We start from the raw sequence: 14,466 nt of genomic DNA, 5'->3' as shown, positions 1-14,466 counted from the left end.
GATTTTATATACTCCTGGATCACTGAAGGGTGCCTTTTTATCTTTAGGGTTATTTAGTAGTTGTCCTATTTTCGCAGGTGGTTTAAATATGGTTTGGATTTTAGGTTTGTGGAGAATTTTTCCTATTTGTTATGTGACACCTTGGATGTAGGGTAGAGTAGTGGTCATTTTTCTCTCTCTTTCTTTCGTAGGTTGTGTTGACTTGCTTTTTTCAGTGTATTTTCTTATTGCTTTATCAATTTCTTTGTTTGTGTAATCGTTCTGTATTAGGATTTGTTTAACGTTTTGTAATTCCTGTTGTAAGTTATCTTTGTCTGTTATGGAGACAGCTCTGTATACAAGGGAGTTGATGACCGATTGTTTTTGAGATGGGTGATGGTGGGAGGAGGCATGTAAGTATCTATTTGTATGCGTGGGTTTCCTATAAACTTCATTTCCTAATGTGTTATCAGATGTTTTGTAAACTAATACGTCCAAGAAAGGCAATTTTCCGTTTTGTTCTATTTCCATGGTGAACCCCACAAAAACAATAGTCAGTAAAACAAAGACTCTTCTCAAAGACTCTAAACTTGACAGCCAAACAATATCTGACTTAATACCTACTAATCCCATCTCTCCAAAACTTTACGGGCTCCCAAAAATCCACAAAGAAAATATTCCACTCAGACCGATCGTCAGCGCAATAAACTCAGCAACTTACAACCTAGCACGTTTCCTCGCTGCAAAACTAATTCCTTTTACACGAAACCCCATCACTCACGTCCAAAACTCATTTGACTTTATTAAAAATATACAACAGATTCACATTCAACCCCAAAACATCATAGTGAGTTTCAACATAGTATCTCTTTTTACGAAAGTACAAATCTCGAATACAATTAATATTATTAAATCTTTCACAAACTTCCCTTCCGAGCTTGTACCTTTAATAGAACAATGTCTCAATAATACTTACTTCTCGTTCAATAACCAATTCTACGAACAAACCTCAGGGGCAGCAATGGAATCCCCAATCTCACCTGTAATAGCCAATGTCTTTATGGAACATCTAGAAACTAAAATCTTTAACCAAGCCAAACTTAAAACAGAATTCTGGTTCCGTTACGTTGATGACACATTTGTCATCTGGCGACATGGACGAGATGAACTAAATAAGTTTTTCGATTTTATCAATCAAATACATCCTAATATCCAGTTCACCATGGAAATAGAACAAAACGGAAAATTGCCTTTCCTGGACGTATTAGTTTACAAAAAATCTGATAACACATTAGGACATGAAGTTTATAGAAAACCCATGCATACAAACAGATACTTACATGCCTCCTCCCACCATCACCGATCTCAAAAACAATCGGTCATCAACTCCCTTGTATACAGAGCTGTCTCCATAACAGACAAAGATAACGTACAAAAGGAATTAAAAAACGTTAAACAAATCCTAATACAGAACGATTACACAAACAAACAAATTGATAAAGCAATAAGAAAACACACTCAAAAAAGCAAGTCAACACAACCTACGAAAGAAAGAGAGAGTAAAATGACCATCACTCTACCCTACATCCAAGGTGTCACAAAACAAATAGGAAGAATTCTCAACAAACACAACATCCAAACGATATTTAAACCACCTGCGAAAATAGGACAACTACTAAATAACCCTAAAGATAAAAAGGCACCCTTCAGTGATCCAGGAGTATATAAAATCCCTTGTTCTTGTGGCAAAGTCTATATTGGAGAAGCCGAGAGAGCGGTGAGCCAACGTATGAAGGAACATGAAAGTAAAGTCAGACTAAACATTTCACGCAATCAGCACTAGCTCAACATCATATCGAAACAGGACATAACATTTTATTGGATGAAACAACAGTCATTGCAAAAACACACAACAAATTTAAAAGAAAACATAGAGAAGGAATCGAAATCTTAAAACACCCTAATAACATCAATAGGGACAATGGGTATAATACCAATCCGATTTGGCTTTCCGTTCTCCCGGATTTTTCAAAAAAGACTTGATTGGCCAATCAAGTTCGACCAGTCCCCACGGTGGGGCGCTCTGGCCAATCACAGGCATCGTAGAAAGTATATCTGAGAATATCATGACCTGATACCTCAGTTTCAGGTCCGCCCTGAAGATGTGAACTGCAATGTTCACGAGACGTCGGCAAACAATTCCTAGTTTTTTACACTTTTAAAAATATTTAGGAAACAATAAAAAGTGGTTTTTGGCCTCTTTTCAATTTTCTCTTAGAATTCATCGCAAAGCAATCGTTTAAAACGTTGCCATGAACTTTCTTATATTCTCTTGACGGCCTGGACGCCCTGCAAAATTCAATGAAAATTCAGTTTACCGAAAAACTCCTAATAGCTAGTTAGCCACTGAAAGCGAATCGTCCAGTCCAGCGAGGTCGGGTTCATCCTCGTGCAATTTCGGCTTTGAACGAGGCTTGTCTTTGCAGCGTGTAATAGAGCCGATTCACCGACACGCGACGTTTGTCCACTTCTTACTGCCAAGTTTTTCTGTTCCCCTTTCTTACGGCCCAAATACCGTTGTCTACTTTTTACAGCTAATATTCTATTGTTACTTTTTACAGCCGTGAAATTATATCCATTTTTTAGGCACTTTTCTATAGCTAATTCTTACTCACCAACGAGATATTTCCACTTTTTACTGTCAGCCGCTCAATTGTAATTTCACATTACATTTTGTATTGTGATGTATTTTAAAATCACAAACATTTTTAACAGTGTAGATTTTTTAATGCAAAGTAGAACTAAAATTATTGAATAATAGCGACGATATAAGAAAAGTCACCTTTGCCCCACTAATCTGCGCTGCCCCCCCCCCCCTTTACCTACATGCATTTTCGCCTTCGGTACACAACAAACCAGTGTTACCTAGTTTCACAGTATGAAACGCGTAAGGGATAACTTTTTACACCTCAGAAGTCATATTCCAGGAAAATTGAATCTATTTACACGGCAGCAATTTTTCCTATATTGGCAGAAACTGCTACACTCTGCACACTGCTGAATTGTTTCAATATCGTATTAAATATCCATTTCTGACTGCGTTTTCAGGTCTGTAAACATGCGATTGATGATTACAGCGCTTTTGACAATTTAAATATCGAAAGCTGCTACTTTTTCGCATGACGTCTTAGGATCCACTTTAAACTTGCAGGATTAAAATATCATGAGTAATTGTTGTAATTATTGTTATCAAGGTTCTCGGTTAAATCTGACTTTGAACTTTTTTATAGGTACGGCACTGACTCAATATATGTTTTTTCCGCAGGATTTGAGAACGAAAGAAAGAAAACTTGTCGAATATCCGGGGTTTTGCATGATCCTCAGATCAATAAAATGTTGAAAACTCAAACCTTTTGTTCAGAAAATCATTATTTTCACGAAAAATATTAATTTTGCAAAATAGAGACATTAGCATTTAGCAGGCAACAGCATTTGAACGGTTAGAATCGTTTGCAAATTTATCTTTTACTCACAATTGTGACATCATAAAAGAATTCTTGACAGATACTAAGTTTTCCAAGAGCCACGAATTGATGATGGTGACCCTAAATTTCACGAAATGCGTCGCGAAATGGAAAAAAGAAGGAAATAAACTGACATGTCGCGCGCGTGTGTGTGTTGTAAATGTAGTTGTAAGCCATCAAGCTAGCATTCACCTTCGCGCTACACACGTTGCCGGGGCGCCCTTCCTTATCAACCGCGGGTCCAGACTACGATTCTCAAAGGGGAAAGCCTCTTATGCGACAATTACATTTGATGAGACTATCGTCAAACTACACTACGTCAAAAATAATTAGACACATGTCCCGGATTTTTTGATCCCGTGTAAGAACTATGATCGTTTATAAATCACATTAGCCACGGGTTCTGAACCTCTACCGATTCGCGCGCGTGTATCTTCATTAAGCACCACTCGTTCAGTAATAAAGAGCCTGGCTGGCGACCACGCTTCCGTGGATTCAAATCTTTTTGTCAACTTCTTTTTATCGCATCGTAAACATGGCAAATAATAATTTTCAATGCTTCCCCTGCTATTAATTTTTTTCAAAAATATTACTGGGAAATAAATACCACGCTGACTCTTTTTGATTCATTTGTTTGTATAATCGTAATTTATTTTTCTTTACATACTTGCGGGTGATAATCCTCATAGATTATCACGACGCTGGGTTAAGTGCAGCAACGGCAGAAATGAGAATCATCCAACGATTAAGCAGTTTTTAATTGGGAAATAAAAACAAAAAATGTGAATACAATTTCCTAAAAAATATTGAAATGGTGTTTGTAGATAACATCTGCAAACGCACAAATTTGTTAGATAAACAAATTTATGATTGTATGTAAATTTTTTTAATTTTACCCAGTTTAAAATTATAACTGGATCATAAGTTATAAATTCATCAAGTTACCCAGCAGTAAATTTCAAAACAATCAAATTTCAAAATTAGGCCCTTTGCAAGTTTATTTATGAATTTCAAGTTTATCAGTCGTTCAACTATTATTCTAGATATTGCTGAATTTTCCAAATTGATAATGATCAAATATGGAATTCTCCAAATTTTGAAAAAAGGCCCTTTGAAATTTATTTATAAATCAGAATTTTATTAAGTCACCCAACTATAATTGCGATTTATAAATAAATTTGTAGAGGGCCTAATTTCAAAATTTGATAGTTTTGAAATGTACTGCTGAGTAACTTGATAAATTTATAATTCATTAACAAAATTCAATATTCGCCAGTTTTGTACTTTTTGAATAATTATCAATGTGGAAAATTCTACCATATCCAGAATAGTTATTGGATGACTTGATAATCTTGAGATTTATAAATAAATTTGTAGAGGGCCTAATTTCAAAATTTAATAATTTTGAAATGTACTGCTGAGTAACTTAATAAATTTATAATTCGTTAACAAAATTCAATATTCGCCAGTTTTGTACTTTTTGAATAATTATAAATTTGGAAAATTCTACCATATCCAGAATAGTTGTTGGATGACTTGATAACCTTGAGATTTATAAATAAATTTGTAGAGGGCCTAATTTCAAAATTTGATAGTTTTAAATTGTATTCACATTTTTTGTTTTTATTTTCCAATTGAAAACTGCCTAATCTTTGGATGATTCTCATTTCTTCCGTCGCTGCAGTGAACATTGCATCACTCAGCTACGTGATAATCTATGACGATTATCATCCGAAAATATGTAAAGAAAAATAAATTACGATTATAGTCTAAATTTAATAACTTGCTATTCGATAAGTGTACACTGCCCTTAAAAATTCATGACACGTACGGCACGCACATTAATTGGGGTGCTTCCGCCACGTGTGCTATTTTGCTCATGAGTTGCGCCTATAATTTACCCATGTGCGTACCTAATATCGTGCTACTAGAGCAGGCATCCGATAAGTCCGCAATTCCTGGAAGTTTCCGCCCCTATAGCCCCGGAGTTGGAAAGTTATCGGAGTTGAACTTTATACAAATAAGTGATTGGAAAAGTGTCTGCATGATATTTATTTCCCAGTAATATTTTTGAAACAAAATAATTTAACCCTACACGGATCCTGCGGGGGTCAAATGTGCCACGCGCGAAACTCATTTAATTCCCTAAGCAAATATCTCTGATTTTTTGGTGCCGATGCTGTGACTGCAGTGTCGCAGGAAAGAAAGAGAAGTTGCAACCGACCTGTGTGTGATGAACATAGGGCGGTCTTGTGGAAACTTTGCACCGAAGTAGATTAAACTTATTTAATGCAATTTTCAGTTTAATTTTATTTTAGTTCGAGAATTAGTTTGAAAATAAAAATAGTTTTGTAGAAAAGGCTTCTTTTTTAATTACGACGAATATTCCCTAACTTTCAAACTTACTATAACCGCTTTTTCATTAAAAAGAACTTTTTCTTAATTTTTTATCATTTGTTAAATGAAACCATCTTATTCTTCATTAGAAAAAAAGAGATTACCTATTATACATTCAAATTATTTATAATAATAAGAATTCTGCCCGCAATTCTGATATTTCTAATTTTTTAAAATTTTCCAACTTCAAATGTTCAAATAAATATACTTTTCAGAAGGAACCTAATTATAACCTACACCACCTTGAAGTGAAATTCGTTCGCTTCAAAATGCCGTTTAAATTTCCAATTTAGTCAATTAGAAAAGAAATGACATTATTTTTTCAAAAAATTTCAAAAGCACCATTTTCGCGATTTTTATTTGTTTGTACATTTTTTTCAACATTTTAAATTCATTTAAACAGGATTTTATGTACATTATTCTCTTCGACATTAAAAAACGAAGAGAATGGTGTATATTAACATCTGATTCCGATGAAAGGAAAAGATTTTGCAAAAGAAATCCAAATGGATGACATTTCTCACCCACAGGAGCCGGTGAGGGCAAAAAAATGTATAGGATCCGTCTAGGGTTAATAGCAGGGGAAGCGTTAGACATTATTATTTGACACGTTCAAAGTGCGAAAAAAAAGAAATTAATAAAATATTTTAACCCGCGGCAGCGTGGTCGCCAGCCAGCCAGGCTCTCTACAACTGAACTAGCGGTGCTTGATGAATGTATACGTGCGCGAACCGGTAGCAGTGATCCCAGATCTGAAACGAGCTGTGGTCCAATACTATGACAGGGCTATGTCCGTGTGAATATAGTAGCAGACGCTGTAAATGACTGAGTTGCGCGCGCAACCCATTTCTCCTCTTCTCAATTTGAAAACTCGAAGGTGCACGATTGCCGGTCGGAGCACTTCGGCTATTCTATTTATATATCTTTCTGCTAACTGCTTTGATTAAATTCAGGATATTGAGATTTTAATATTTCCAGATTTCGATGCTGGCCTTTCTCATGATTTGAATAGATCGCGCGCCTCTTGATATGCGTATATTTCGAGGTTATGTTATTTCATGCATAAAATATAAATTATATAAATATTAATCCTATTATATATATAAATATATACGTCTATTATTAATGATAATATTATAATTATGTTATATTATAATAGTCTTATTTATATCTTGATCCGCATTTGAAAGAAATTAAAGAAATTGGCCATTTTGGAATTCATCTCGTTTGGATAAAAACTCAATTATTTGATTGAAAAATTAATTATTTTGTTGAAAATGTAACTATTTTGTAAAAAAATTCCTCTTTTCTATCAAAAGTTCAACTACTTTTTTTTTAATTTTAATTTTTTTTTTATTTGGAGGTTCATCTCTTTCGTTGAAAATACATTTTTGAAACTGACAATCAATACCATTTTTGGTTAAGAAATCATATGTTTTGTTAAAAGGTCGTCTTTCTTTGTAGAAATTAAATCGTTTAATGGAAAATTTATACTTTTTGATTAAAAATTACATTTTTCGGTTGAATTATCAACTATAAATATGTTTTGGTTGTAAAGTCGTTCTATTGTAAATGCAACTTTTGTTAAAAATTAAAATCATAATTTTTAGGTGGAAATACACTTTTTGTTTTTAAAATTAAACAATTTCGTTGAAAGTTCATGTCTTTTGTCGGAAATTGACCTTGTTTAGTAGAAATTTAATCTTCTTGGTTGAAAATGTATCATTTTTGGTCAAAAAAGCAATTGTTTGGTTAAAATATCAACTGTACATCTTCTTGGGTTTGAAAGTCGATTATTTCACTAAGACATGAACTACTTTGTAAAAAAATACGTTTTGTTAACAAGGTATTTTAATTATGGTTGAAAATTTAACAATTTGGATAAAAGTTTAACTCTTTCATTGAAAACTCATATTTTTCGCTTAAAAAATTCAACTTTTTGTAGATAATTCGTCTTTTTTACATTAAAATTAAATAATTTCTTTAAAAATTCATGTATTTTAAGATTTGTCTTTTTTTGTAGATCATCAATTTTCTTGGTCGAAAATTCGTCTAACTGGTTGAAAATTTAACAACTTTGTTTAAAATTAATTTTTTCGGTTAAAAATTATTTATCTTTATCTGAAAATGTAACTATTATATGATTTATTAAAAATTAATCGTATATATTGGTTAGGTTGGAAAATCGTTTTTTTTTTATAGAACATTAATCTTCTTGGTCAAAAATTCACCTTTTCCCTTGAAAATTTAACAATTTTGTTGAAAATTCGTTTAGTTTCTTGTTCAATTCAATTTTTTAGCACAGTTTTTATGTGAAAATTGTACTATTCCATTTTTGGTTAAAACTTTGTCCTGTACATTTTATTAGTTGAAACACCAATTATTTGATAGAAAATTAATTTATTTTGTTCAAAAGTAAACTTTTGGGTTGAAAATTGATTTATTGTGTTAATTCGATTTTTTTCCTAAAATTAAAAAAACTGAACACTCAACTGTTTTGTGAAAAATTTTCTGTTTGGATGAGTTCAGCAGTTTTTAATAAAAAATGTAAGCCTTTTTTTATGAAGATTCATAATTTCAATGAAAATTCATCTCCTTCGTTAAAAATTTAAGGATTTCGTTGAAACTTCCTTATTGACTGCAAAGTCAACTCTTGTGTAAAATTAATATCTTTTTGGATGAGTTCAACAGTTTTAAATTAAAAATTAAAACTTTTTTGGTTGAAGATTTATCATTTTAGTTGAAATTAGTTATCAATTATTTTGATAGTAAGTTAAATTCTAACATTTTCAATTGGCAAACTAAAATTTTTATCTCTAAATAACAATGCAAAAACATTAATCTGTAATAACTTAAAATAAAAACAATGTAACTTTTATTTTAAAAAGTTTTTAGTTAAAAAATTAATTTAATCGTTCAATTTTTATTGTTACGAACTGAAATTTTTTTGAATTATTATCATTTTTAACCTTAAAAATAATAGCGTAATTTGTATTTTTTAACCCGAAGTCTCTAAAATGTTGAAGTCATAAAAATTTTTAAATGGTAATTTCGTATTTTAAAATAATTTAATTTTTAAAATTGTAAAATTAAAAGGTGTTAAAAGTTTGTGTTTTATACGTATGAATTATTAAGCGTTTAAATGAAATATTTCTGAATTAAAAATTTGTCAAGCTTCAGTTTTAAAAGTTTAAAATTCAAAAGATTTCCACCCCAAAAAAATCATTTTCAGATTTAAAATTTTGAATTTTCTAATTTCATTCTGAATTGGAACAGGAAATTTGTCAAAGTAGTATGTATTTCTGAATTGGATCAGAGATTTTTTGAAAAAAAATATAATTCAGATCTGGGACAAGCCATTATAAACAACTATTAAAAACTATACAAATTTGAACAGAGTGGTTCGAAATAGAAAGCCTTAAATTGTTAAAACTTTAATGAGCTAAATTTTGAGTTTGAACGCTACAATTTTAATTTAGAATAATATTCAAAACTAATTTAAAAGTTGAAATTATTTGAAATAATTTGAAACACGATCTAGATTTTTACAGATTAAAAAAAAAGCTTTTGAGAATTGTAAAATATTTAAAAAGAATAACAAAAATTGTTGCGATTGCTAAAAAAATTAAAAATGATTCTTTAGTTTGAAAAATTAATTTTAAGTGAGTATTTGAAAAGATTTTAAACATTTAAAAAAAAAGGAATCAGGACGATTTTAAGGCAATTTTTTCATGTTGCAGTTTTCTTAATTTTAGGAAAAAAATCGAATAACCACAATACATCAATTTTCAACCCAAAAGTTTACTTTTCAACAAAATAAATTAATTTTCTATCAAATAATTGGTGTTTTAACTAATAAAATGTACAGGATAAAGTTTCAACCAAAAATGGAATAGTACAATTTCCAGATAAAAACTGTGCTAAAAAATTTAATTGAACAAGAAAAAAACGAATTTTCAACAAAATTGTTAAATTTTCAAGAGAAAAGATAAATTTTTGACCAAGAAGATTAATGTTCTATAAAAAAAAGGATTTTCCAACTTAACCAATATATACGATTAATTTTTAATCAATCATATAATAGTTACATTTTCAGATAAAGATAAATAATTTTTAACAGAAAAAATTAATTTTGAACAAAGTTGTTAAACTTTTAACCAATCAGATGAATTTCCGACCAAGAAAATTGATGATCTACAAAAAAGACAAATCTTAAACAAAATACATGAATTTTTCTAGAAATTATTTAATTTTAAAATAAAAAAGACGAATTATCTACAAAAAGTTGACTTTTTTAAGCGAAAAATATGAGTTTTCAATGAAAGAGTTAAACTTTCAACCAAATAGTTCAATTTTCAACCATAATTAAAAAACCTTGTTAAAAAAACGTATTTTTTTACAAAGTAGTTCAACTCTTAGTGAAATAATCTACTTTCCAACCCAAGAAGATGTACAGTTGATATTTTAACCAAACAATTGCATTTTTGACCAAAAATGATACATTTTCAACCAAAAAGATTAAATTTCTACTAAACAAGGTCAATTTCCAAAAAAAAAAACATGAACTTTCAACGAAATTGTTTAATTTTAAAAACAAAAAGTGTATTTCCACCTAAAAATTATGATTTTAATTTTTAACAAAAGTTGCATTTACAACAGAACGACTTTACAACCAAAACATATTTATAGTTGATAATTCAACCGAAAAATGTAATTTTTAATCAAAAAGTATAAAATTTCCATAAAACAATTTAATTTCTGCAAAGAAGGACGACCTTTTAACAAAACACATGATTTCTTAACCAAAAATGGTATTGATGGTCTGTTTCAAAAATCTATTTTCAACGAAAGAAATGAACCTACAAATGAAAAAAAAAAAAAAATTTTAAAAAGTAGTTGAACTTTTGATAGAAAAGAGGACTTTTTTTACAAAATAGTTACATTTTCAACAAAATAATTAATTTTTCAATCAAATAATTGAGTTTTTATCCAAACGAGATGAATTCCAAAATGGCCAATTTCTTTAATTTCTTTCAAATGGGGATCAAGATATAAATAAGAATATTATAATATAACATAATTATAATATTATCATTAATAATATATGTATATATATATAATAGTATTAATATTTATATAATTTATATTTTATACATGAAATAACATAACCTCGAAATATACGCATATCAAGAGGCGCGCGATCTATTCAAATCATGAGAAACGCCAGCATCGAAATCTGGAAATATTAAAATCTCAATATCCTGAATTTATTTCAAAGCAGTTGGCCGATAGATATATAAATAGAATCGCCGAAGTGCTCCGACCGGCAATCGTGTACCTTCGAGTTTTCAAATTCAAAAGAGGAGAAATGGGTTGCGCACGCAACTCAGTCATTTACAGCGTCTCGTACTATATTCACACGGACATAGCCCTGTCATAGTATTGGACCACATCTCGTTTCAGATCTGGGATCACTGACCGGTAGAGGTTCGGCGCCTGTGGCTAATGTGATTTAGAAACGCTCATAGTTCTTGAAAGGGACCGAAAAATCCGGGACACGTGTCTAATTCTTTTGTCGAACTATCGATTGATGATAGTCTCATCAAGAAATCAATGTCGCATAAGAGGCTTTCCTTTTGAGAATCGTAGTCTTGACCCGCGGTCGATAAGGAAGGGCGCCCGGATACCGTATGTGGCGCGAAGGCGAATACTAGCCTGACGGCTCACAACTACAGTTACAACATACACACATACATGACATGTCAGCTTTTTCCCTTTTTTCTCAATTTTTGCGACTTATTTCCGACAATTTAGGGTCACCATCATCAATATTCTTGGCCCTTCGAAAACTTTGTATCTGTCGAGAATTCTTCTATGATATCAGAATTGTAAGTAAAAAAATAAATTTGCAAACGATTCTAATTATTCAAATACTGTCGTTTGCTATTCGCTAATTTAACTCTTTCGCAAAATTAATATTTGTCTTAAAAATAATGATTTCCTCAATAAAAGGTTTGAATTTTCAACATTTTAGTAATCTAAGGATCTCGCAAAACCCCGGATACTCGAAAAATTGTCTTTCTTTCGTTCTTAAATCCTTCGAAAAAAATATATTCAGTCAGCTCTGTACCTATAAAAAATAGACAGTAGGATTTAACCAACAAGCTTAATTAATCTATAAATCCATTTTTTCAAATTTGTATGACAAAGGCAAACAAAAAAATTGAATTCATAAAAGCACTGCAAACGTCCTTAAGAGTGTATCAAGACGGATAATTGTGCACAATGAAAAGAAATCAAAGATCTCTGATATTCATGGCTGATTACTCATGAATGACATTCCTGCTCAATAAGCTCTTTCTTATATCTTTAAGAAGAAATTTCAGTGAATAGTTTCTTTATTCGTTGATACGATATCACTTCTTCTCAACCATCTCACATATACCTCTTCTATTCAGTGAAGTGAACAGCAGGCGGTTTGACGTTTAATTGCTTTTCCAACATCTCCATCAACTGTAAATTAGGCTATTTCACAATCAGTACCTGATCAAATAACAATGAATAGGCGTCTACTGTATCTCGAAGCTGCTTAGTAGGGGTCACGCAGAACTTCAAAAAGAAAACAAATACCAGGACGCCGAAAAAGATCATTGTAATGCTGTTTATATATTTGTTATTATAAAAAAAATTATTACAAATATCAACCCAGCCAAATTTCTACATTCCTTCTGGAGATAAATGGAAAAAAGTACTAAGTAGTTTATTTTGATTCACGGGATATACATTTTTTCGTGCGATATGCGAGCGTTCAGAGCATGTTGTGCGTTAACCTATTCAAAAAAATATTAATGACTATTCTTTACAAAAAAAGTTGTATTCGCTTTTAAATAATTGATATTTTTTTAATCAATGTTTTTATATTCGAAAGAAATATTTCTGAAATGTTCGTTTTCAAACCAAAATTTTCGCAAAAGAATCAACAAAATCCCTTTTCCCATTCACGAAAAAAGTGTTGATTAGGTTGCAACATTACATTTTCATTGTTAATAATGGTTGCAACAAAATTTGTTGTGTAAAAAACCTCAAGAAATATTTTCGAACGTAAGATCTATTCAAGAATTTATTTTACAACGAAAAAACTACTAGATTTACGATTGCCTACTTGGGATAATTTAACCTAAACTAAAACTTTAAACTCAAATAAAAAAACTGGTAAACAAGAAATTCTAATCAATGCAGATGCCTATGCTAGATCAATACTAAAATGCCACATAGGTGGCTTTGTTGGCTTCGGACGCTTTTATTGTGTGCCTATATTATACGAAATGAGTTTGGAGATGATGTAAAACAATTTCGAAATAGTCATCACATCCGATTATGTTTGAAAGTCTGCATATTGATATATTTTGACGTGCTAATTACAAACATCATAGTGAAAATTGGCAAAATTTTACTTTTATAGTGAAAACGATAAAACCTACATAAAAATCATAGCTGTCAACCTTTTGAGTCCAGAAAGACTGAAAATTTAAAAAAATAATGGTAAGTAAGTCTTAGACTCAGTCCAAATAAACACTTTATGTTTCATCCATTTTTTTGCGAGTGAAATTTTCTGAGATAATTGATAATAAAGACGAAAATTGCATGCCTAGCCCCTGCCGATAACGTATGGATTTTTTTATCGCAGAAATCATGCTGGTCAAACCCCTCTCCCCTTTCTAAAGTCTCGTCGGGAGACGTAAATAAAAGGGGGAGGGTCGGTAAGGCCGGTTTTTGGCCTAATTTATTTTTGGACCAAAAAATCTGAAAAAATCATGGTAGTATCTTATAAGTATCCCGAGTCGATTGCACGCTAAACGGACTACCCTCCAACCCCCAGCCACCCCCACCCCCCCTACAAATATAGGAAACACCACTACCCACCAACTGTATTTTCGAGAGATTTAATACTCTTAAACATGTATTCTGAGTTTAGCTCGAGTTTACTATGGTTTTCGGAGTCGCCGAATACAAATCTGGCATCCTTTGACTTTTATCGCGTCAGGTTCAAGGTCATTGGAAGGTCAAATCGAGAGAAAACGGTAAAAAAATCCAAAAAAATACGTTACAGGTTTTTGGAGTCGCTAATTACGAATCTGGCATCCGTTGAACTCTATCGCTTCAGGTTCAAGGTCATTTTAAGGTCATTTGAAGGTCATTTGAAGGTCAAATCGAGAAAAACCTGTAAAAAATTTTTTAAAAATATTTTATAGGTTTTTACCTTTATCGCTTCAGGTTCAAGGTCATGGGAAGGTCAAATCGAGAGAAAACGCTGAAAAAAAATATGTTATAGGTTTTCGATTTGAACTTCAAATAACCTTCAAATGACCTTGAACCTGGAGCGATAGAGTTCAACGGATGCCAGATTCGTAATTAGCGACTCCAAAAACCTATAACGCATTTTTTTGGATTTTTTTACCGTTTACTCTCGATTTGACCTTCCAATGACCTTGAACCTGACGCGATAAAAGTCAAAGGACGCCAGATTTGTATTCAGCGACCCCGAAAACCATAGTAAACCCGAGCT

Source organism: Belonocnema kinseyi, chromosome 1 (assembly GCF_010883055.1).
Source record: "Belonocnema kinseyi isolate 2016_QV_RU_SX_M_011 chromosome 1, B_treatae_v1, whole genome shotgun sequence".
Classification (NCBI taxonomy): Eukaryota; Metazoa; Arthropoda; class Insecta; order Hymenoptera; family Cynipidae; genus Belonocnema; species Belonocnema kinseyi.
The sequence above is the reverse complement of the archived record's forward strand: the minus strand, read 5'-3'. Positions refer to the sequence as shown.